The sequence below is a fragment of the Protopterus annectens genome, chromosome 3.part0 (genome assembly GCF_019279795.1).
Source record: "Protopterus annectens isolate FY-2018-M chromosome 3.part0, PAN1.0, whole genome shotgun sequence".
In the NCBI taxonomy this organism is placed as follows: domain Eukaryota; kingdom Metazoa; phylum Chordata; order Ceratodontiformes; family Protopteridae; genus Protopterus; species Protopterus annectens.
The window spans coordinates 1,217,822,993-1,217,850,774 of record NC_056731.1 but is presented as its reverse complement, the minus strand read 5'-3'; the positions used below and the strand labels follow the sequence as shown (position 1 = coordinate 1,217,850,774).

The window sequence follows — 27,782 nt, the reverse complement described above, 5'->3', positions numbered from 1 at the left end:
ATGAGTGATCTGTCTAGCATTAGGGGATCTGCATCATATATTGTGCAAAGCCGGCCATAATTACATGAATGCGTTTCCTTGCAGGTAGTGTGACTCATTTCTCATAATTTATTTTATAAATATCTACCGGATACATATCTTATTTCTATGCTGATATATGTTATAAGAGATATGTTGCTGCATTTACTAATGTGCTCATTCAGGATTTACTACTCTTGGCAGAGTTGCCTATGTCCACTTTTCAAACCCTACCTGTCATGTTAGTGTCTGCTTGTGGCTACACTGCTCAGATATAATATGCAGAATTACTCTTAAGCCATCTGAACCCAGCTGCATCATACATCAAGTTCACAGGTGCCATTTTTTGCCTTGGACTATAACAATCATTGCAAATCTAACTTCATGTGACATAAACAGTTACCAGAGACTCAGCTACAGATGGAGAATGCAATTTTCTGTGCTTGTACCACAGTCTAAAAATACTGACCAAAGTGATGTCCTTCACTGATCACTGTTTTAGTACTAATTACACATGGAAACTGTCTGGCTAAAGATACAATACATTTTGACAGTACGGCAAAGTTTGGGTATCTTCCACTCAAGCCATATGTCTAATGTATGTCCCAAACTAGAGATTGAAAGGCAGTACATAAAGGGCACATTGGAGCAAAAATTCTCATAACATTTCTGGCTCCAGCCCAAACAGTGACACGTCTGTTTTACTTCGGCCTGCCAGCCATACAGTCTCTGCTAATGTCCTTTGCATGTGAGCAGATAAGTAACCACAATGGGGAAACTTCGTCTAAATGTCACAATTTTGACTAAAAAATTGTTTTTTTCATGTTGATTATGAAGTGTAAATGTGACTGTGGGAAGTAAATAGTTTATAGAGAGAGTCACACTTTATTCTGCTTAGGACCCAATCATAACCATAAGAAGTGTTCCATTTGTCTATCTTTTGTATCAATATCTGTACGGAATCACTTATACTCCCTCAAAATATATATAGAAAAAATAGAATCTTAAGGAACTCACATGGCATTGGGTGGCCTCTGAATCCTCCCTGTCAGATGTCCCTCAGCAGCTGAGAAGGAAGCTTAAAAAGTTGAAGCCAGAAGCTTAGGTCAGACCTTGACGTGTCTGCTGTAGTGTTTAATGCACTCTCAGACTGCCCAATGTTTTTTGCTGCTCCTGCTATAATGGAGCAACATTTTAACATGTCTTGCTTGACTGATCAGTCAGCTGGTTCTGCCATGGAGGGGAAATATGGCTTATTGTATCTGAGTGACTTGATGGCATAGCTCAAGTTTTAGTCTGAGAAGAAGTTCCTAGTACCCTGAGTGAGGCATGTTGAGGGGTCAGACCTTGCCCATTATGTTCAGCCTGGTGCCACTAAGACAAATAAGTGGAAAACCAAACATTCCTCTTTTTGTGGGCCTTCTACACTTGGGAAGCCTTAGCAGGAGTGGTATAATTCTTCCCATGCACATTTTAAGACAATCATGTCCCTAACACCAGTTTCTTCTTCTCCTTTTTCTCCTCTTCCTCCTTCTTCTCCTTACAAAAGTGATATAAATTCCTCTTCTAAAGATGAAGATGCAGAATTGATTCTTTAACTTATTCTTCTCAAATCCATTCACCAGTTGTGCTTGCAATGGAGGATTAATATACTATGTCACCAGGCTTCCCTTTAGAGGCATTTTCCGTTTCATGTACTATTCTGAAGATGATACAGCCCATTCAGTGGGAAGGAAAGCAGGTCTCTGATGTACAGAAAATATGCTATGACTTGTTAGAGACTGAACCCCCCCCCCAAAAAACCTTCTGCCTTACTTCTAGTATTAGAAGCTTTACAGGATACCTTTGCCACACCTTCCTTGAAACCAAAATCAAAGCCTCTGGTACCCAAGAAACCTGACAGGTTTTACAAGGTTCCTTTATAAAAATCCTTCTTCAAACCCAGAAATGACAGATTCTGTAGAATCTGCTAAACCCACCAAGTTGCTTCCATCTTCCAATGCCTTGCCCAGTGATATAGTCATTGTGGCTATGGATAGGTATGGAAAGATGGTGCAGTCTTCAGCTACACTTTCTTTCTGTGCCAAAAACAAAGAAATATGATAGCATATCTCCGTTATAGGGGATATGAGCAAGCTAATGTTAGATGTGCCTGAGTCAGATAAAACAAATGTCCATGGTATCTTTGCTCACTTCTGCTACCAAAGTTGATAGACACTTTATCAAATGCAGTTATGATGCTGATGCACATTCCAGAGCTGCAGCTACTATCTGTTTTAAGGAGATAATCATGGTTGAGGCTACAGTCTAGAGTAATGAATGCCTCCACCAGATAAAAAAAATTCTCTTTAGACCTGTTGCTGCTATTTTTTTAAATATCTATAAGAGAAATGCAAAATTATGCATGCTTTTAAACAGATATTTTTTCTCCTGTCTTAAAATTCCAGAGGAATTATCTTTCCAAGGCCGCTCCTCTTTATTTGAAAAAAAAAACAGAAACCATAGGTAAAAATATAAAATCTTCTCTAAAAATAAGTTCCAGGACAAATCTAAGCTGGACTTTGAAGGACCAAAAAGTACCTTTCCAGACAGTTCTACCATTTTGTGACTATCTGTCCCCATTTCCCCCTCCCACCTCAGCCTATCCTCTCTTTCACTATCAAAGAAACTTTCTTTTTCTCTCTCTCCATATAGAGATAGATAATTTCAGACCAATGGTGACAAGCTAATTTGATTTCTTCCTCCAACCTACTTGGGTTTTGTGCAAGATCCCTCAAACCAAAAACACCTGTTTTTTCCTATTCTGAAAGAGTTGTCCTATCAGTGAACTATAGAACTAGTTTCCAACCACCAGCAGAAAAAACATTTTTTTCAAGTCTCTTTCTAGTTCTGAAAAAGGAGGGTGCCTCACAACAGCAAGTTCTCTGGTTCAATTCTCGGCTGTGGTACCTTTTGTGCAGAGTAGTAAGTACATCCACTTTGTGTTTGTGTGGGCTTTTTCCAGGTGCTTTGGTTTCCTTCCACATTCCAGAGATGCTACAGATGGACTGGACACTCTAAACTGGCTGCAGGTGTGAGTGAGAATGTGTGCATTTGTGCGTGGTATGGAAAAACAACTACAGCAGGACTAGCCACAAGGTGGTGTAAGTATTGGACCTAGGTTATGGTCACTGTTGATGTGACACCCCAACCCCATATGCAAAAAATAGAAAAAAAGTGGGGTGATGGATGGATGTGGGCTGATTGAGATCCATTCTGGTTTTATTATTCCCCCACAGTTCTTTTAAGGGTACCAAAGTTCAAGATGTTGTGTCTTCAAAATTTGATTTCAGCTATTTTTCCTCAAGCCTTTTTGGTTACTCTGGACCTGAAAGATGTATATCTTCATATCCCCATTCACCCAGAGCACAAAAAAAAAAAAACTACAGATTTTGTGGCTTATGATTTTTCTTTTCAATCCTCTGCTTTGCTCTTTGGTCCTTTTGTAGTACCACATGTATTAACCAAATGCTTAGCGTCAGTCACAGTACCTTTATCAGATTCAGGGTATTCACATCTATCCCTATCTAGATGACCTTCTTCTCTAAGCTTCTTAAAGGTGCAAGCTTCTTCTGAATCTTGAGTTCACCATGGACTTTTTTTCTTTGCCTGGGCTTCACAGTAAACCTGTAAAATTCCATCCTTCTTCCATCTAAAGATCTGGTCTTTCTAGGTTGCCATGTCAGTACTGTCTCCATGATGGCATTTCTTACTAAGGACAAAATCCAATTTCTGATTGCTTACTTTCAGTGTCTCCATCCCCTAGAATTAACCTCAGCAAGGGAGATATTGAGAACCCTGGAGTATATAACTTTAAACATACAAATGATACTTTATGTCAAACTCCACATGAGAAAGATCCAGTGGTATCTCAAGTCTGTTCCTCCTTAAGTTCCAGGTTCCTCTCTTGTTCTTCATAAAGTAGAATTTCTTTGTTGGATTAACCAGATATCACTCAATCCAAGAATACATTTTCTGGTTCCCTCCTCTTGTCAGGAAGTATCCACAATTCCTTCAGATCTGCCATAGAGACCATGTTCAGTGGACATGTAAATCCAGCAGGCTTGGTCAGGACAGGAAAGAAAAGCACATACATATCAAGGAAATGAAAGCTCTGATTCCAGCCCTTCAGTCTCTGTATCACATCTTGTCTCTGGGGAACCTTCAAATCCTCACAGACAATACCACTGTAATGTTATATATCAAAAATCAAAGAAGGACAAAATCTTTACTCAAACATTTTTATTAAACTTAAATAAACATTATAACAATTTTGCAACATAACAGAAAACAACGGAAACAAAATTTTTCAAACCTAATCACTCATATAGCAAAACTTCATAACAATAAATAAGTAAAACTATTTATAAATGTGTTTACTAAACAAAACAATTATTAGTCATTCAAAGTATACTTCTGTTTCATATTATTTTACAGACAATTTTCTTGAGTATTTCTGTAACTTTAAATCTGGAGATGTAATACAAACTGATTCTAGCAGTTCTCATCTTGACTGCAGGCAGTTCCAGTTGAGAAATATTCATTGGAATACTTTTGAATTCTTTAAACAAAGGATAAGTCTCACTTTTCCATTGTGTAGTAATTACTGTGCATGCTATAGCTAATAAAATCCATAAAAGTGAATATTTTGATCTGGGAAGATATTTAGGTATTGGATCATTAAACAAAATAAAAACATTTAGTTTACTGAAATTTGTTATTAAAAACAGTTTGTAGGAAAAAGTTCTATTTATCCCAAAATATTTTAAGTAAATTACAGTCTTAAAACATATGCTGCCAGGTTGCTTTCAATTTTAATGTATATCTCCAGCACTCGACATCTTGTTTAAACATTATTTCCATTTTTTTAGCAGGAATTATGTTCTGTGTATAAATTTCCAAGAAAACAATTTTGATTGTAACGAAAGAGTTGTTTGCTTACAGGAGATCAACATTAACTTTTTATCATTTTCACTGGGAGATTGATTATTTATTGATCCGTAATAATCCCCAAAATTATCTTTATAATACAGTTTTGTATTTTTAATTACTTTATAAATTTTAGATCGGTACCCCTTTCCTAATACTTTTTCATTATCTATAATAATCATAAAGTCTATAAATTTAGGGACTGAATCCTTAATAGTTATAGACATTAACGCTAATTTACTGATTATATACTGCCTTAAAGTTTGTATGTCTAACCATAGTTCACCACTGATATCATGCTTACTCATAATGCATTTCATAGAAAGCACTTTTCCTGAATCCATTAGTTGATACCAATATCTTATTTTTTCCCCCCAAGTATAATAATTTTAGAAAAATTAAAGGTGTTAATGTTGTTCTGTGTACAAGTTAAAGGGTATAATCTAAATGGGTCTATATTAGATTATCGAATATTTAAAAGTTCGAACACCATATAGTTGACACCATATGTTTGAACTCTTAAATGTTCGAAAATAAAAAAAAAAACAAAACAAAAAAAAACTGCCTTAAAGGTTACGTAGGGGGGCAAGCCTCCTGCATCCCCACCCCCACTCTTTAAATATACCACTCTGAGACTGCACTACAGTGCAGACAATGGAAAACTTCCATTTCTGCACTGCACGGAGATCTCCATTGAAATGTTTGAACATTTACATGTTTGATCATATGGTGTCGACCATATGACGTTCGAACATGTAAATGTTCGATAACGTAATATATACCCAATATAAATGACTATGCTCTAAATTCTGGAATTTTACTCAGATAACATTTAAATATAGTTAGTGTATTGGTTATATATTTAGAACATATATGTTTGTTTTTATTCTTCAAAATATATTCACTTACCAACCATTGAAAATTATTGGATAATACATTACTGAACTGAACTGGCAATGCATGAGTTGATTTTAACCAAATTTGTTCCTGTATTTGTTTCCATCTAGTAGTATAAGAAGACTTTAACCATAATGTTATTGTCTTAATAATGGAAGATAAAGCATACAGTTCTGTATCCAGGAGGCCAGTTCCACTTGATGACCAATCTTTTAAATAATGATTTAACACTAATCTAGGCTTTTTGGGATAACATAAAAAAAATGTTGAACTGATGTATTCATTCTTTAGAAAGAGGAAGAGAAATAGCCTGTATACAATATAATATTTTTAGAAACATTATAATTTTAATTAAGAAAAACTTATCTTCTATTGTAAAAATGTATTCCATCTATCCATAAAAAGTTTTATTTTATTTAAAATATTGGTATAATTAATTAATATTTCATTAGTATCAATTGATTACGTAACCCCTAGGTACTTAATTTTATTATCTAGGACTATATATTTAGAAAATTTCTTATCCATGTTTTTCTTGTTACAATTTTTAAGTAAGATCTTAGTTTCACTTTCATTAAATTTAAGGCCAGATATCTTTTGAAAGAGTTCCATTGCCTCAGTTAAAGCTTGCAATGAACTGCTATTATTATTCAAAGTTAATAAAATACCATCTGCAAACAACTGAATTTTGGAATTTAAATAATTACTAAAATGTGTACCTTTAATGTTAATATTTGATCTGATACAATTTACAAATGATTTTATGACCAAAGCAAATAATAATGGAGACAATAGACAGCTTTGCTTAATGCCTTTAGTAATTGTTATTTCACTAGATGTATATGATCCAATCTTTACAGAAGCGAAAGTATTTTCATATAGCAATCTAATAAATTTTATAAAATCTTGTGAAAACACCATAATCCTCCAGAGTCAGCAACAATTAATACAAATGAACTGAATCAAAAGCACTATTAATGTCTACACTTACTAGTGTCAAACTTCCTTTTGTATGGTTAACATAGTTAATTATGGTAAGAACCCTTTTAATATTGTCGGATGTGTTTCTGTTCAGTATAAAACCAGTTTATCTGCAGAGGTAAAAAGTGTTTAATTCTACTAGCATGTATTGCCATAAAAATATTATAATCAACATTTAGCAGGAATAGTGGCCTATAAGATTAGCACTCTTTTCCATCTTTATCATACTTTAAAATTGGAGAAGTTAATGCTATTTCCATGATGGGGGAACAGTTTTTGCTTCTTTATAATGTAAAAACTCTTAAAAATATTGCCAAAGCTTCCTTGGGTAATAGTTTATACATTTCTGGAATAATGCTATCAGGTGCTTTGTTTAATTTTAATTTATTAATTTGAGATTTAAGCTCTGACACTGAAATTGGTTTATCTATAAGTTTTATTTGATCATAAATTAACTTATTTTGGATATGTTTCATAAAAAAGATTTTATTATATGTTGTGGTTCTATTACTTCTTCTTCTGTCTTTTCCCGGTTAGGGGACACCACAGTGAATCACCTGTCCGCTCATGATTGGCAGTGGAGTTTTGCAGTGTCGAGTTGCCAGCCCGGCGCCCAACCTTCCACAGAAGGCATACACACACACACACACACACACACACACACACACACACACACACACACACACACACACACACACACACACACGCGCGCACTCACACCTAGGGCCAAGTTAGAGTGTCCAATCCACCTGCAGCATGTCTTTGGAATGTGGGAGGAAACCAAAGCACCCAGAGGAAACCCACGTGACCACAGGGAGGACATGCAGACTCTGCACAGAAGGCACCCCAGCCGAGGATCGAACCGGAGAACCTCTTGCTGTGAGGAGACAATGCTAACCACTGCACCAACATGGCCGCCCATTGTGGTTCTATTACTGGATGATATAAATTAATTTAATTAAAGTGTAATTTAAAGGTTTCTAAGATGCCTTTTAAATCTGAAACCTTTTTTTCTAGTTCCAGGGATATAGACTTCTTTTATTTGGTTAGATTTAATAATTTTCTTCATTCTGTTTGCTAATCTATGTTGATTTTCAGGATTCATAGAATAAGAATTCATTTTAATTTTCTCTGAATTAATAATAACTTTAAGATGTAATGTCTCTAAATATTTTTTTCATCTCTTCAAGATCTTTCATTAGATTAGATTATTATTACATTTTTGGATATCTAATTTTAGTTTATCAATTTTCGTTTGTAAATCTAATAGTTCTCTGCTCCATTATGTTTTCTTATTAATATACCCGGATAAAACCCTACCATATAAATACTATTTTAAAGAATACCACACATATATTTCAGATATACCCTCAGTCAAATTTACATCTATAAAGTATTGAATTTCCTTATTATAACATTCTTTAAAATATTTCAGGTTAGTTATATACGATAGCATTCTATTAATAGAAGCATTTTGTTTGGCATTTACTTTCAATTCAAATGTAATTGTATTGTGATCAGATAAAGGGAATGTGACAACTCTAACATTAGCCAATTTTTCAGTTATATCATTTGAAATAAACACTCTTGGGTACCGTGTTGATGAGAATCATCATCATCATCTTCTTTCTGCTGTTCCCATTAGGTGTCGCCACAGTGGATCATCTGTTTCTATTTCTTCCTGTCCTCTGCATCTTTCTCTGTCACACCAACCACATGCATGTCCTCTCTCACCACATCCATAAACCTTATCTTAGGCCTTCTACTTTTCCTGTTACCTGGTAGCTTCATCCTTACTATCTTTTTCCCAATATACTCAGCATCCCTCCTCAGCACATGTCCAAACCAATGTAATCTTGCCTCTCTGGCTTTGTCTCCAAATCTACCAACCTGGGCTGACCCTCTAATTTTCTTATTCTTAATCCTATCCACACTCGTCACACCCAGTGCAAATCTTAACATCTTTAACTCTGCCACATCCAGCTCTAACTCCTGCTTTTTTGTCAGTGTCACTGTTTCAAACCCATATAACATAGCTGGTCTCACTACCCTCTTGTAGACCTTCCCTTTCACTCTTACTGGTACTCGTCTGTCACAAATCACTCCTGACACTCTTCTCCACTCACGCCATCCTGCCTGTACTCTCTTCTTCACCTCTCTTCCACACTCACCATTACTCTGAACTATTGCTCCCAACTATTTAAACTCATCCGCCTTCACCACCTCTACTCCTTGCATCCTCACCATTCCTCTATCCTCCCTCTTATTCACAAACATATATTCTGTCTTAGTCCTGCTGACCTTCATTCCTCTTCTCTCTAGAGCATATCTCCATCTCTCCAGGGTCTCCTCCACCTGTTCCCTACTCTCACTACAGATCACAATGTCATCTGCAAACATCATAGTCCACGGGGACACCTGTCTTATCTCATCTGTCAACCTGTCCATCACCATTGCAAATAAACCACAAATGAAGAAAACCAAAACTAATAGTTTCCAGGAGCCTAGATGTCACCAATAAGTGAACAGAGATACTACATACATATAAAAGACTTTATTTAGACTTTATTTAATAAAATACAAAAAACGTTAAGCGCTTTCACCCAACACAACGTGGGCTTCTTTAGAACGTCATAATTCCTAAATGCTGGTACTTAAATTCAAAACTTGGCGCCAAACTTTTTTCTTTAAAGAAACACGCACATGCTATTCATACAACACATATATAACATTGTATCCACATACAATTGCTACTAAGCTATTCAAATGTTTTGCTGTATGTCATATAATAATAATAATACAATGTATGCCTCTCCACTTAATATGTTACATAAAAATATACAATTAATGTATCCGATAATTCATTAGACATAGATTGTAAAAATCAATGACATAAATAAAAAAATAATTTATACATTCAAAAATCTGCTTGTATGAAAACATTTAAATGTATTACAAAATACTTAAATAGACAAAAGTAATATGTTTAAAAATAATACATTTGTATACCTAAAATCTTACTTGAAGTAAGGTCTTGCTTGATTAGGTCATGCCTAAATTGCGTGCATAACCCCTGTATTCATTGAATAATGACATATAGTAATTTGCTTTTTATGTATTACCCTTTATGTTATCCAATATCTGTAGCATATGTGTGCAAATTATTTGACAGTCAAAATGGGTTTGCTAGAAATATGGTCATTAAGACCTGGCAGTGTGGCAGCATCCAAAAATTGTTGCCACCACACTTCTTTGAACCCCAATAGGATTTTGAAATCACCTCCCCTGGGGTCCGTCCTGATGGTTTCTAATATAGCGAACTTAAATTCATGGGATTCTCCTAGCTTCTCTATATGTCTATATAGGGCATTGCTGGTATCCTTCCTTCTAATACAATATGTGTGATCATAAATACGTTTTCTAAAGCATCTCTCTGTTTTTCCTATGTAAAAACAAGCACATTGGGTACACTTGGCCATATAAATAAGCATTTTAGTATTGCAATTACCATATTTGAACCTCACTGTTATGTTTAACCCATTCTCAATTTTGATGGTTTCCTTTTCTAATATGTATACACATTGGTTGCAAGACCCACATTTCTTAGTGTATTTGCTTTTTGTTTTTGTTAACTCCCATACCTTCTGATGCTTGACTATGTTGTTCCAAATGACCCTTTATACTCCTGCCCATCTTATAGACAAAACTAGGTTTCTCTCCTATGATGTCAGAGAGAGTCTGGTCCACCAACATTAAATTCCAATATTTATTTAATAAACTTTTCACTTGCCCAACCTCTGGACAATACCTAAGAATACATGATCGTTGGTGTTTGACGCTTTCTTGATCATCCCTTCGTCCAATAGTTTGGGTAGAGTTGCTAACATACCGTGACCCTAGTAAGCATTTATACTTTGATTCCCATTCTTGTTTAACATACTGCCTAACATTATTCATCATTTCTGCCTTATAACCCTTCTCCTTGAACAGACTAGTTATAAATTATATTTCTCCAATCATGTCATAATAATCAGATGTCATGCGTGCAGCACATATACATTGCCCTTTAAAAATATTATATTTTACCTTTTCAGGATGACAACTAGTATATTCAACATAATCATTAGAAAATGTGTTTTTATGATAAATACGAGATTTAAAACCCTTGTCTTGGCTGGAAATGTAGGTGTCCAAATATGCTATACCTTCATAGCTGAATGAGTATGGGAATTTAAGATACTCACTACTAGTGTTTAAAAAGTTAATAAACTTTTCAAACGTTTCAATACTATCTTCCCAAAGAATATATATATCATCAAGAAATCTAGAATAGTGCTTGACACAATTGAAATACTCACTGGGAAAAAGAACAGTGTCTTCCCAGTCTAACATAATCAAATTTGCAAAAATGGGAGCACAAGCTGTGCCCATTGCGACCCCTCTTGTTTGACGGAAATGTTCACCCTCAAAGTATGTAAAATTGTTGTCAAGCACTATTGACATGCATTCTATAATCAGACATATAGTGTCCCAGTCCAAAGTTGTGTGTTTTCTAATACTATTACATAATGCATCCAACCCTGCTTGTTTTGGAATGCAAGAAAAAAGGTCAATAACATCAATGGTCACAAAAAACGGAGTATCCCTGTTCACTTATTGGTGACATCTAGGCTCTTGGAAACTATTCATTGTGGTTTTCTTCATTTGTGGTTTATTCGGCAGTTGCTTGCAATGGATGTCATCGCTGAAACACCATTAAAAACTACTGACGTTGAGAGAGAGGACTTGGTTAAACTGCAGGCGGAGGTTGCATCGCTTAAAGGCGAAGTCAGTCACCTTATTGAACTGTTTGCTAGATCAGCAACAGCCTCTGATAATAAGTTGGGTGAGGGAGCTGTTTCCAATGCTAACGGCGGCCAGGCAGACCCAGTTGGCTGCTCTAATTGTAAAGAACCTCCGAGTGATGAAACCCGGACTGAGCTGGGGTCCATGACTACTAGGAATTGTTTAAATGGTAATAAAGGGAGGCAGCTACCAATGGTAGTCAACTCGGATGCCACTGACAGTTTTATTATACCTAATGGCCAAGGTTCAGGTACTAGGAGGAGCCCCATGATTGACTTGGCTAATCGGTTAAATGCAACAGAGCTGCTTAACAGCAGCAAAATAAACATTTCGGATTTTACTTTCGACTTCTCCTTCTATAACGTTGATGAGGAAGCGAAACGAATGAGTGCTAAACCCAAGAGAGCACTACCATTGAAAACTTACTCTAATGGTATTGGTTGCACGAGCAGCAATGATAAAGGTACTGTTCAACTTAATGTTCATTCAGGTAGTGGAAAAAAGGACATGTATTTAAACAAATTTTTAACTAGTAACTGTAATTTTGGCAAACTCCCACAAGGACATGAATGGGAGATTCATCCTAAAAATGATGTGGATGGGATATTGAAAGATCTTATGTATATGTTGGGTAAAAAATTAATTTTATTAATGGGATGAAAATGAATAATGCTTACTTACATAAGTGTTTAACCCTAAAATTTGTACCTATGGGTTTAAGATTTTTTAAATTACCTATAGGTGTTAGTAGTACTGACACAAGTAAAACAAAATTCAATCACCTGTTTAATGAATTTGGATTCAGTTTTATGAAATTGATAATAAAATATAATGATAAGAAACTTTGTCAGTTAGTACAGGAAGTTGAATTACTCAATACTAAAATAACCAAAGATTTATTGTATTCCCAATGGGAGAAATTATATGTCAAACAATTTTCAGCTGCTGACAGCAAGGCACAAAAAATTTATGAGAGAAAGTATAACAAGATTAATAGAGATGTTGAACAATACAATAAAGGTCTTGCATATGTGTGGAAAGAAAGTAATGTTAACAGTAGGGAGCATACATATGGTCATCTTCAAGAGGACAAGAGTTATAAATATAATAGGTTAAAGTTTCAGCAGGGTTGGAAAGAACAGGGACAACCACATTGGTACAAGGGGCAAACAGAAAGCTCACATAATTACAATTACAAGAAAAGCAAGCAGAAGGACAACAACTGGGGGAAAAGTACATGGCAGAACTGAATATGGACGCTGGTAGTCCTTCTGTTGATAATAACATTATTGTAAATGGGGTTACACATACCTGCAACAATTTTAAAATTTACAATTATTCAAGTTTATCGTTGTGTACTACACATTTTGATTTATTATCTAAGGGAATGAAGTTTATTCCGACGCCCCTTTTTGATTTAGTGGAGTTTATTTGAAATCAAGTTGTTTGTCAGAAAAATCAATTTAGCTATAATGTTTGAAGATAAACATATGATATCTCATATTGAGACTGCAGTTACTAAATTAAAGAAGAAAAGCACTTTTATACCCCCTATTCATCCCTTTGTGGATTTATATGAAAAAACAGTTACGAGGGAAGTGTGTAAATTATATAACAAAGTGAGAGCTAACAAACCAGTTGGTAATCTAAAGGAGGTTGAATTAAACACTCTTAAGGCTCTCAAACAAGATGCCAACATCCGAGTGATGAAGCCGGATAAAGGGGGGTGGTAATTTATAACTCCATTGAATATACTAAAACAATGTATGATATTCTTCATTTGTCAGGAAATTATGAAACCATCTCTATCAATGAAATTAATATTGCATGTCAGCGGATAGATTCCTTTATAGAAGAATTTTATATAGATGAGAGAATTACAGTGAACATATATAATTACTTCAAGGTAAGGTTCCCCAGGTTAGCCACCTTGGTGGGTATACCCAAGATTCATAAGAATGTAACTGACCCTCCTTTTCGACCAGTTATATCCGGAAGTCATTCCAAAACCTTCCCTATAGGACAGGCTATTGATATGTGGCTAAAACATTTATATGCTAAGATACCACATATGGTTAAGAACTCCTGGTAATTTTTAAGTAAATATCCTATTGATGGATGGAAAGAGGGGCTTATTTTTGTGACCATTGATGTTATTGACTTTTTTTCTTGCATTCCAAAACAAGCAGGGTTGGATGCATTATGTAATAGTATTAGAAAACACACAACTTTGGACTGGGACACTATATGTCTGATTATAGAATGCATGTCAATAGTGCTTGACAACAATTTTATATACTTTGAGGGTGAACATTTCCGTCAAACAAGAGTGGTCGCAATGGGCACAGCTTGTGCTCTCATGTTTGCGAATTCGGTTATGTTAGACTGGGAAGGCACTGTTCTTTTTCCCAGTGAGTATTTCAATTGTGTCAAACACTATTCTAGATTTCTTGATGATATATATATTCTTTGGGAAGATAGTATTGAAATGTTTGAAAAGTTTATTAACTTTTTAAACACTAGTAGTGAGTATCTTAAATTCCCATACTCATTCAGCTATGAAGGTATAGCATATTTGGACACCTACATTTTCAGCCAAGACAAGGGTTTTAAATCTCATATTTATCATAAAAACACATTTTCTAATGATTATCTTGAATATACTAGTTGCCATCCTGAAAAGGTAAAATATAATATTTTTAAAGGGCAAAGTATACGTGCTGCATGCATGACATCTCATGATGACATGATTGAAGAAATAGAATTTATAACTAGTCTGTTCAAGGAGAGGGGTTATAAGACAGAAATGATGAATAATGTTAGGCAGTATGTTAAACAAGAATGGGAATTGAAGTATAAACCCTTACTAGGGTCATGGAATGTTAGCAACTCTACCCAAACTATTGTTCAAAGGGATGATCAAGAAAGCATCAAACACCAACGATCATGTATTCTTATGTATTGTCCAGAGGTTGGGCAAGTGAAAAGTATATTAAATAAATATTGGAATTTAATGTTGGTGGACCAGACTCTCTCTGACATCATAGGAGAGAAACCTAGTTTTGTCTATAAGATGGGCAGGAATATAAAGGGTCATTTGGAACAACATAATCAAGCATAAGAAGATATGGGAGTTAACAACAAAAACAACAAATACACTAAGAAATGTGGGTCTTGCAACCAATGTGCATACATATTAGAAAAGGAAACCATCAAAATTGAGAATGGGTTAAACATAACAGTGAGGTTCAAATATGGTAATTGCAATACTAAAATGCTTATTTATATGGCCAAGTGTACCCAATGTGCTTGTTTTTACATAGGAAAAACAGAGAGATGCTTTAGAAAACGTATTTATGATCACACATATTGTATTAGAAGGAAGGATACCAACAATGCCCTTTATAGACATATAGAGAAGCTAGGAGAATCCCATGAATTTAAGTTTGCTATATTAGAAACCATCAAGATGGACCCCAGGGGAGGTGATTTCAAAACCCTATTGGGGTTCAAAGAAGTGTGGTGACAACTATTTTTGGATTCCGCCACACTGCCAGGTCTTAATGACCATATTTCTAGCAAACCCATTTTGGCTGTCAGATAATTTGCACACATATGCTACAGATGATGAATAACATAAAGGGTAATACATAAAAAGCAAATGACTATATGTCATTATTCAATGAATACAGGGGTTATGCACGCAATTTAGGCATGACCGTAATCAAGCAAGACCTTAGTTCAAGTAAGATTTTAGGTATACAAATGTATTATTTTTAAACATATTACTTTTATAAATTGTCTATTTAAGTATTTTGTAATACATTTAAATGTTTTCATACAAGCAGATTTTTGAATGTATAAATTATTTTTTATTTATGTCATTGATTTTTCAATCTATGTCTAATGAATTATCGGATACATTAATTGTATATTTTTTATGTAACATATTAAGTGGAGAGGCATACATTGTATTATTATTATTATATGACATACAGCAAAACATTTGAATAGCTTAGTAGCAATTGGATGTGGATATAATGTTATATATGCGTTGTATGAATAGCATGTGCATGTTTCTTTAAAGAAAAAAATTTTGGCGCCAAGTTTTGAATTTAAGTACTAGCATTTAGGAATTATGACATTCTGAAGAAGCCCACATTGTGTTGGGTGAAAGCGCTTAACGTTTTTTGTATTTTATGAAATAAAGTCTTTTATAAGTATGGAGTATCTCTGTTCACTTACTGGTGACATCTAGGCTCTTGGAAACTAACCATTGCAAATAAGAAAGGGCTCAGAGCTGATCCTAGATGTAATCCCACCTCCACCTTAAATGCATCCGTCACTCCCACCACAGACCTCACCGCTGTCACACTAACCTCATACATATCCTGTACCACTCTTACATACTTCTCTGACACTCCCAACTTTCTCATACAATACCACAACTCCTCTGTAGGCACCCTGTCATATGCTTTCTCTAAGTCTAAAAAAACACAATGCAACTCCTTCTGACCTTCTCTGTACTTCTCCGTCAACAATCTCAGAGCAAACATCACATCTGTAGTGCTCTTTCCTGGCATGAAACCATACTGCTGATCACTAATCATCATATCCCTTCTTAACCTAGCTTCCACTACTCTTTCCCATAACTTCATACTGTGACTGATCAATTTAATCCCTCTGTAGTTACTACACCTCTGCACATCACCCTTATTCTTAAAAATTGGTACCAAAACACTTTTTCTCCATTGCTCAGGCATCCTCTCACTTTCCAAGATTTCATTAAACAATCTGGTTAAAAACCCCACTGCCATTTCACCTAAACACATCCATGCTTTCACAGGTATGTCATCAACCCCTCAAAGTACTCTTTCCATCTGCTCAACACACTCTCCTCGCTAGTGAGTATGTTTCCCTCATTATCCTTTATCACCTTTACCTGTTGCACATCTTTCCTAGCTCTGTCCCTCTGTCTAGCCAATTGGTACAGGTCCTTTTCTCCCTCCTTAGTGTCCAACCTTTCATACAACTCTTCATATGCCTTATCATTAGCCTTCACCACCTCTCTCTTTGCCATGCACCTCATCTCCTTATACTCCTGTCTACTTTCTTCATCTCTCTGACAATCCCACTTCTTCTTTGCCAATCTCTTTCTCTGTATACTCTCCTGTTCTTCCTTATTCCACCACTATGTCTTCTTCTCATCCTTCCTCTGTCCAGATGTCATACCAAGCACCTTTCTAGCCATGTTGATGAGAGTAATGTGTAAAAAATAATGAGTTTGCCACTGCAAATTCATTTATGTCCTTTACAAAGTCTATTAATGCCTTGGACAACACTGGCTTCCTACATTTATTTATTGCATTAGTATAACAATCATTCAAAATACAATTAAAGTCACCAGCTAAAATTATACTCCCTTTAGAATGTTGTATGATATTTTGAAATTGTTGATTAACCACTTTAACTCCTATCCCTGGAATCCAATAAAGATTAATCAAAGTGTATACTCTTCTATTTATTTCCAAAGTTACTAAACAAAACATCCCAGATTTATCATTATATAAATTTAAGATTTTGGCATTAATATAGAATAATTCCATAAAATTGCAACACCCTTTTTTCTGTTTATAATGTGAGCTAACAAGTAATGAATAAGTATTAGTATTAAGTCTAATAATGTCTTCTTGTAATAAATGTGTCTCTTGTAAAAATACAACTTGAGCATTAAACATTTTTACATATTTGTTTAAACTTCCCTTTTTACAACTGTTGTTTAAAGATAGAAATATACTTCACATATAATGTATCAGTAGAAGCATGATGAGCCATAAGCTGTTAAAATTTAAGAGAGGAAAATATGACTGAAAATGACTGTATGTGTTTGTCAAACATTCTGATATTACTAATGTTCATCGACACCAATTTATAAAGATTTAAACATTGAACTATTAAACATTTAAATAAAAAAATGAACAATCACATTCGAATAGCATCTCTACTCAAATATTCCTTCTAAAGTCTCCTCCCAAATCACTCCTCTTCTCTTGCCATTTGAGAATTAACCTTATACAGAAAGTTTCTTATTAAACATAAATGGAATGTGCAATAGAAGACAGTATCCTAAGTTAGCCTACAACTTACTTATATCAATGTATTATACTGCTATAGAAATGTATTAAAGTATGAACTTATAAACTGATACATTACTAATTAAGATGTTATAAATTTGCATATGCATATGAATAAGTAAAATGATATGAATTTAAAAAATGATAAAGCTACTGTGTCTTTACTAAATAATAAATGTATATGTCATAAATCCCATTTAACAGTCAAAGACCATGTTACTAGCAAACTTAAATATCAGTGTAATATATGAAAAATAAACCAATAAAATAAAAAAATATTGTATATTGAATAAGCCTAAAAAATTAGAATCTTGATGAGTGTTATTTACATTGCTATCTATCAGTTTGAAATAATAAATTGTACATTTACTATGAAAAATGAGAACTAAGCAAATGAACAGCTCTTTCATCAACATTAACAAAATATCTATATTTTCATTTTGTTTAATAAGGAATGACCTATATCAGTTACCAGAAAACATTTACTTAGAATAGAAATAATCTTCATTTCACACGAGTCATATCCAAGTTCAGTATTTATCTAAGAGGGGTTCAACCATTGACAATTAACCTGGCATTTTATAAAGTTATGATGAATAAAGGTCATACCCCCTTAATGAATTTAATACTGAGAGAATTTTAAAAAAGATTTAGAGTTGCTAGGTAGAAAGCAATGCACTTTATAAAAAAATTTAATTCTGTCACATAAAATAAAAGCTCTCACCTCAATGTCTGTCTCCATCGTGTGAACTTAAAATAGTGTATTAATATTCCATATCTTACCTATAGTACATTTCTACAAATATAAATATTTATACTTGAGAAGACATACTTCCATAAGAAATAGTGCATTAAAACTTAGCTGTAAAGCATCTGTGTGTGTGTGTGTGTGTGTGTGTGTGTGTGTGTGTGTGTGTGTGTGTGTGTGTGTGCATATATATATATATATATATATATATATATCAGTACTCGGATAATTTTACTTCTATTGCATTTTAAGCCTGAACTGTTTCACTCAAAAATAAGAATCAACTTCTGTATCTATAAGGTATAGGCCTTCATCATTGTGTCATCTCACAAGTCATATATCACTGTATATTTATAAAATATAATACATTGCTATGTCATGCCATTAAATCATCAAAATAAGTATGTAGCTATATCTGTTCTATGGTAATTGTAACTTTTGGGTAGTTCCCTATTCCTAGAACCATCAATGTATGTCGAGATAATGATAGAATAAAATAAAGACCAACACTAGCATAGAATAGCTTTGTAAATGGCAATATTTCTATTTATAAAATGAGCTAGTGTGTTACAAATTATACCCCGGACTTTGCAAGAGATATGTATCTAATAGTACTTTGTTTAAAATAGGCTATTATCCTTCATATATCATTAATAATATACACATATATTTATATGAAAGGTAATGGACAACTATCTTGATGTCTCTAAAATATATCATAAGGCGCAAGTGAAAGATCATGGTGCTTCACATCTTTTAATACTGTCTATATTCCACGTATTAGATTATTTATATTTTTCCATATACCTCTGAAATTTAACAACAGTTAGAGTCAAACAGTTAACATATTGTTAGGAATACCATTTAAATTATCTGAAAGTGTCTATATCCTTTATGAATTTAAATATTATTTTTCATATATTAAGCATCAGTTTGTGACCATTCACACATTGTCATCAAACTTAATATATATATCAAAAAAGTTAACTTCACGCTTGGGTCCAACTTTTAAGACATTTCTGAAAAAAATATATAGCATGTTTTTCATCTTTTCAAACCTTTGTAAAATATCAATAGCAATGAACAATGTTTGAAGTCTTTAAAGAACAACAGACAGCCTGTTATCAAAACTGTCATCATGAGGAATAGCTTTATGTATACTAAATCGGTTAAGTTACCTCCCCTCATGAAGTGCATAATGATATTATGAAAAAAAAATAGACAACCTCTACCTTTGAATCTCTGATCCTTCCCCATTTGCATCTTCATCAAGTTGTTTAACTTCTTAATGTAATAAAAATATAGGTAAATATCACTTTAAATAACATTAAACCAGGACTGGCTATTATATAACCTTTGACACCATTAATGACATCATTGCTTAGCCATCCTAATCTCCTTATGACTGTCCGCTCTATTGGAAGGCCATCCACAAGCCCCAGAAGCAAAGAAATCAGAAAGAGAAGGAAAAAAAACAGGAAAAAAAAAGCTTTTTTGGCTTGCCACCTCGGCGGGAAACACAGAGCCAACCCATAGAAGAAGACAGGTCAAAAGAAAATCAGGTATCACACACATACACACATACACACACACACACACACACACACACACACACACACACACACACACACACACACACACACTGGAAAAATGCAAAAAACATTAAAAACAAAAACAGTCTATGTCACTCAAGGACCAGACACACCACAAACACTCCGAACACAACCACACACATCCAAGACTTCAAAGATTCATACATCCCAAAACATCACTATACCACCAACACAAAACAAAACAAGAAATCCATCTCATGGAATATAATACTCATATATGCCAAAACAGCACTATACCATATAATATTATAAAAGAAATGTATCTCTCAGAACATAGTACTCATTCATAGCAAATACATGTATAGCCATACAACTAAATCAGAAATATAGAAAGTAAAATAAATAAATAAATAATTATTGTCTAAGGCTTGCTTATCACTGATAGAAAGTTTTTAAATAATTTCTAAATAGATATTAATAGCGGTTTATAATGTTATAAAAATAATATAAAAAGATAAGTCTGTTTACCTTACTTTTGTTTATATGCTTTAATATTTACCTCCCTGTATCAGTTGTGTTTTCCTTATATATAATAGTAGCAGGTAATACCAAGAGCAAAGAGCTATATGCCAATTAATCCAGAAAGAAAGCACAAGAAATAAATATTTGTCTTTTATTTTTTTCTTCTTCTTCTCAGTAATTTTCTATCTGTTCTTTTCTGCTTGTCTTTTCACTGAACTGCTGCTCCATTCCATTTCTTCAAAATATTGTTTGATTTTAAAAAGGATAAATCTGATTCTAGTGTTTCAAAAGTTTTAGTACCATCTATAAGAAACACTTTATTCTGCCTCTTTTTCAGTTATTTTATCAAGGGAAGAAAATATTTTCTTTTTTGAAATCACAGATAAAGAGTAATCATTATCAAACTTTATTGTACAATCATTGAATTTAACCTGTGAACTTGACCAAGCAGTTTTTAAAACCAGTTCCTTGTTTTGGCAGAAAAAAATCTTACAATTATAGATCTCGGATTTGTATTTACTTTTTTTGATGTCTAAGGGACCACAAAAGACCTGTGAGCTCTTTCAATACCATATGATAACGTTTCTGATAAATTTAAAGTCTTAAGGAACCAAGAAGTGAGAAAAGTAACCATAGTATCTCCTTCTATGTTTTCTGGTAGTCCGTAGATATGTATGTTTTTCCTTCTGGATATATTTTCAAGATAATCTATTTTATTTAATAAGGAAGTATTTTGTTTTAATAAGAACTCAGTTTTATATTCTTATTCTGAAGCCATTCCTTCTATAACAGTCAGCGCCTCTTCCATGCTGAAGATCTGAGCCTTCTGTTGCATAATTATTTCATGTTACTGTTCTATTTGTTTTATGCATTTTTCTTTGAAATGATCTAGTTTGTCCATTTTTTCTAATTTCATTGAAAGGTCTTTTATACTGGTAATAAGTGATTGTAGTTCTTTATTTATTGACATGTCCTATGAGTTAGTCTTAGAGTAACTAATTTTGAAGAATAAGCAAGATCCTTTCTGCTTGAATTTTGACAGGAATTAAAAAAAGTTAAAAATATATTTCAACTATAATCTTCCAAAACCTTGTAATGAAGTTATTATTCAAAGTTGGATAGTCCACCACATTGAAATATTTATAATTCCTATCAGAAATATAACTCAAATAGCAAAGCCTTTATAATATTTTTATAAGAAACTGAGCTGTTAGTTTGTCACCATCTTGGCCATACCCCCCAAGGAAGGACAACATCTTATCATCTCTGCAAACTTACTATAACAGCCTGGGAGATAACCATTCATTACAACATATTTCTTCAGGTAATATGCATACCCTCAGAGATGAACTGTGGTGAAATACCTGGGCAGATCCAAGGCAGACCCATATGAATGAATGATGCCAAAAGAAAAAAACAGAACCCTTTCCATATATGAATTCTTATTATTCCTTTATATCTGTGTGAGTGGTTCAATTCAGGACTGGCATATTATTCCATTAAGGCACATTTGTAAGCCATCTTCACCACTCTACCCTTGGATCTACCACTTTCTGCACATTTTGAGGTCAAAAAGTTTCTGAAAGGTATTGCACATACGCTACCAAGAAAATCTATACCTCCTCAGGACCTAAATTATGTATTGTAGAAGTTGACGCTCCCTCCTTTTGAACACGCTTTCTTTTCTTCTCTAAAATTGTATACTTGTAATACAGAGTTATTCATAGCCCTTATATCAAAAAGGGTTATAGAGCTACACACCCTTATGGCATCTGAATGTTTTCTAATTTTCCACGAGAACAAAGTATTCCTTAGGGCTAACCATTTTTTTATCTATATAAGGTTGTCAATGAAATATTTATTATCCGGTCTATAAACTTGCCTGTTTACTTTCCCAGTCCTTAAATATAAAGGTGAAATAATTTTATATTCTCTAGATTTCCATAAACATCTCAGGTTTTATCTTAAGAAGATTATAACTATCAGGAAATCTAACCAACTATTTTTTTCCTTTCATGATAAAAAGTTATGTTACTCTGCCCTGAAGCAAACCATGTCTAGATGGATTTTGTCAGCTATTTTCTTTTGTTATTCCTTCCTAAGAACTATTGACCAATAACATGCCTTCTGACAATATACTAACTATATACTGGAGCTGTTATAGATAGATTTTATAGTCATACAGAACAAAAAACATTTACGCCAATAGACCAAAAGGTTAATAAAAACAAGTCATATGGAACAAAAGATCTGTTGTTGTTAAATAAAGCCATAATAAAGAACAGTAAAAGGGTAATAATTTAACAATGACATAGATAGATAACAACAAAAAAAATTGTCAAGATCCCACCTTCATAGATAAAGAAATGTTTACAGATGTATATCATACACTCTACATTGATCAGTTACATTACAGTGACTGTCAAGCAGTGACAATCATTATTATAGCTGAGCCATGACAAAGGGAAAATTTTTATCCCAGGGATAAAAATTCACAGGGGAATAGTCCAGGGTGATTCTTTACCACTTCTGCTGTTTTGTCTTGCCCTTAACCTATTAAGTTGTTTACTTCACAAGTTAGGTCATGGTTTCAATTTGGCTCCAAGAAAACAACATTGATTAAAGATTTCTCGTTTATTTTTTGTGGGTATCTTAAAACTTTATAGTTCATCAGGTGAGGAGTTACAAATTCAACTAGAAAATGCTTAAAACTTTCTTAGATTATATAAAATGACATTGGCCTTGATAAATGTGCAAAAGCAATTTTTAAAGTGGGAAAGTTGCAGCACCAAGAATATGCCACCCTGGGACTGAAGTGTGATATAAAGGACCTTGAGCAGGAGGGAGTGTGTAAATACTTGGGAATAGATGAGGATCTAAAATAAAACATGAACAAATGTGAATAAAGCTTAGTAAAGAATACTTCAGAAGTCTAAACAAATATTGAAAACTGCCTTTACACCTAGGAATAAAGTTCAAGCTATGAATCAATTTGCTTTTCAAATTCTAACCTGCAGTTTTGGGGTGACTGATTGGCCCCAAAAATTATTAGATTGATTGGACACGAAAATAAGAAAAATGTTTCTTGCTTATCAAATGATATATAAAAATCAGTGTATACTAAGATTATATATCCCTCATTTTGAATGGGGACTGGGCCACCTCAGAATTGATTACATCTATAGATCTATCTGCTGACTTTATCAGATCCAAACACAGTGAAAGTTTTAAAACATGCGGAGTAGTGGACTAAGATGACATTTTTGCTAAGTTTAGTAGAAGCATTTTGGTGTCAGACAGGAATGGAATTCAAACCAGAAGTAGACAAAAATCAGACAGAAAATGAATGTGCTAAAAAAGAAAAAAGAAAGAATATAAGGAGAAGGATCAGATAAGAAGGAAAGAAATGTGGAAAAATTGATAAATATACTGGAAAATGCAAGCATCTCCTGGAACAATCACATTTTGAACAAAAGTTGTTGTCACAGGAATGGTTAATGAGAGGTGAATTGAAACCAAAAGATGAAAGGTTAATAATGTCATCCCTGCATAGTGATCTACATATATGTTGGTTTACAAAATCCAATGAAAATTTGGGAGAAACAAAAAAATCGGGGCTCTGTAAACAGAAACTGGAAAAAGTCAGACATCTTGTTGCTGGGCATGATACTCTCATGGCAGAGGGCCTATTATGCTCAATAATGTGGCAAGACTGCTACATTGGAAATTGTGCAAACAGTACAACAAGGAAGTTGTTGAGAAGTAATGAAAAGATGAACCGCAAAGTATTATAGAGAATGACAAAGTGTATATCACAACAGTTCAAAAAAGAAATGTGAGAAGAAAAGATATAGTGCACAAGGAAAAAAAGACAAAAGTAGCATTGATCATTGAAATTGCTGCATCCATTGATTACAGTATCTTACATACAGATAGACATAAAGTAAAAAATATCAGGACTTGCAGGCAGAAATGAAAGCAATGTGAACGAAAGATACCCAGATAGTTCCAATAGTAGTAGGAGCAATGGGTCTAACAAAAAAAAGAATTTGCAGTCATACTTGGATATGCTGTCAATACATGCAATCTCATGAATTCCAGAAGGAGACAATTCTAGGCACGTTGTGGATGCTCAGAAGATCATGCTTGGCTAACATCAAAGACTGACACAATACCAATTTCATGAGCTTCTTAGAGATGGGGTCTATTCTCATCAGGTATTAGAAACCCAAAATACTTGGAGAAAGTAAACTGTGAGAGGCCATAGCAACATCTGAGCCTCATCTGAGCCTGCTGCTTTCCCTCATTTTATTTTCCTTAGCTGTGTGCTGTGTTTACTTCTTCTAGGGTGGGCTCTTCTTCCCCTTTTCATCGTATACTATGTATGCAGCTGTATCACTTCTGGAATTCTGAGCATCTCTAGCTATGTTGGACTTTTGAACCATGAAGAGATGTTTATCATTTGAGCTGAGTTGCTGGTTAGGGTGTACATTTGTAGAAAAGAGCCTAGGGCAGGGCACCTTTTAAAGGTGATGCACTACACTGTGCACTACTTGCAGATGAGAGAGGGGGAGGGAGATAGTGGGTTAGCTCTAGCCAGATGAGCTGATTAAAGGCAGTGCAGTGATGAAAAGGATAAGCTTTACTGGATGTGAATTTGGCTTCAATATTGTAGCACTGCTCAAATCTGCTCTTCTGTGTGGTCTAGAGGTTTGTGAAAATTTCTGAGGCATATAGGAGTGTGGGAAGAAGAAAGGAGTAAGCAAGGGTTGTCCTGCTACTTTTGCTGAGAAAGTGTTTACCTCTGTATAAGAGACACAACATTTGGTGTTTTTTATTCTTGTTGAATATATGTCAAATTTCAATTTATCATCAATAGTTCAGTGTTGGAGACTACTTCTATTATTGTGTTGTTGGAGGAGGTGATTTTGAAGTTTCTTTTGCAATTAGAATTGGACTTTAGGGGTGAAAAGAAGTACATTTTATCCTCTTTGGATTCAAGATGAGGTCAGATTTGGCCTGCAAAATCTTGTAGGAGGTGAAGGAGTCCTAAATGAGTTGTTAAAACTCGGTAAGATTCTGGGCTGAGCATATAAGAGTTGAGTCATCGGCATGCTTGATTAGATTGGCATGTTTAACAGCAGTGAGCAAATTATTAATAAATATGTTGAACAAGAGGGTCCCAAGTACTGATCCCTAAAATACACCGACAGATACTAGTAGGAAGGTGGAGTAGCTTGATTGCTATTTGACAATTTGAGATCTCTCTGATAAATAGCTTTGGAACCAGGAGAGAGTGGGAGAGGATAGGCCTAAGGCTCCTAGCTAAAACAGTAGCTTGTTATAGGAGATTGTATCAAAGGCTTTTGATAAGTCTAAGACTTGTCTGGGCGCAGTATTGCTTGTGTTGCATTTTTGATTGATGGTGTTTATGAAACTTAGTAATGAAGTACTAATGTTGTGGTTTGGTCTGAATCTATGCTGGGTAGGACAGAATAGATTTTTGTCATGAATATTTTAAGTAGTTGAATGTGGATGTATTCTTCATGATGTTAGAAAAGAATGAAGGCATTGCTTTGGGCCTCTTATTGAAGGGTTCATTGATATTCTCCACTTTGTGAAAAGGCAGGATATAAGATTTCATCCAGTGGGAGAGGACTTAAGATTCTTGGACAGATATATTTATGAGAATTAAGACAGGATATGCTATGGTTTCAGTAGGCATTTTTGTATAGTAGCTCCATAATTTATCAATAGCTAAGGTTATGGATTTATATTTGAGGAAGTATTTTCTTATAGTACAGGTGGGGGTACAGCTGAGGAAGAAGGCATTACAACTGTTTATAGGCAGTTTTAGGCACAAGAGTATCCTGTGGTTACTGGGGGCCCCAAACTACAGCAAGTTATCTGAGTTTGATATTTTGTTATATGTTTGTCAACCAACAAAAGCTAGTACAATAGTTTTATGTACTTAATAAACAAGGTGGATATTACTAGCTGTTTAGGATGAGAATCCCAAGGTTTTGTACTTCTTGTACTTTAAAATTCAAAGATATCTCTGGTTATATTAACAGCATTCTGTCAAGTAGCAGGCTTTACAATTTCATTAAATGTTTGACCATGAACAAAATGTTCTTGACCAAGTTAAATATTGCTAGTGGGCATTCTCTCCAATAAAACTAAAATTATAGGCATCCTTGGGCACCTGCTATTCCAGTGGTTGCAGGGGGACCATTAATTATCCTTGACTGTGCTGGGCCCTGCAATAGTTATTGCTGTTAGGGGGAAAAATGAAGAAAGAAAAAAGTCATTCATTCTTCGATAACATGCTTTACCCACAACAGAGTTGTAATATGACCCTGTTAGGATAAAGCTGGTAATTAGTTAGGGAACATGACTAAGGTAAGTGCTATGGATAGATACTCATATTCATAGATTGTTACTAGGTTAATGACCCAGGGGGACCTTTCTAAGCCTAACCAGGTTTTTCCAAAAGAATAATGATGTCCTGCATCTGAAAAGGACATAGAGAACCAGGCATTTATAAGCTACCTTTACCCATAAGGGATATGGGTGCCAACCCCAGTGGAAATTTCCTGTTCCCCATCCACTGGTCTAGATTGTGCTTAAATTGAATAATAGCTGAACTCAGCTTGGCATGGATGGGAAGCCTGTTGCATAGGAGGGACAGGCACTGGGACACATCTCTGACTCTCCTGCGTGTTTTTTTTTTTTAGGTATCAGAAAAAATTCAGGTCACTAGACCTTGTATTTCTGGTACTGACTTATAAATATGCAGGAGATTTATAAGTGTGGGGTTTGTGGATGTCTTGTAAGCAAGTCACAGTTCACCCTCAGCAATCTGTAAAAGACTGAGTAGAGGGAAAGGGCTTTAAGATGCTCTACATAAGGCAATTTTTATGCCTTGTATTCTTTTTGTAAGATATCTCTGAGATCACACTAGTTGCTGCATATGCCTAGTCAGGCACATACTGAAAGCAACATTATGCTCTATGATTGGTGTGATAAGGGCAGAGTATAGTACGATAATGATCTCTTTGGACCTAGATGCATGCCCTTACTTATACGTTGTGCAACATAAAAGGATTTCCTCAC

At 34.4% G+C, this 27,782-nt stretch overlaps 1 protein-coding gene across 1 annotated transcript in view; it reads right to left on the bottom strand.

Annotated features, from left to right (window-relative positions):
* Positions 1–27,782, bottom strand: part of BMP6 (bone morphogenetic protein 6) — a 1,112,490-nt gene that overhangs the window by 480,110 nt on the left and 604,598 nt on the right. The window lies entirely within an intron of this gene.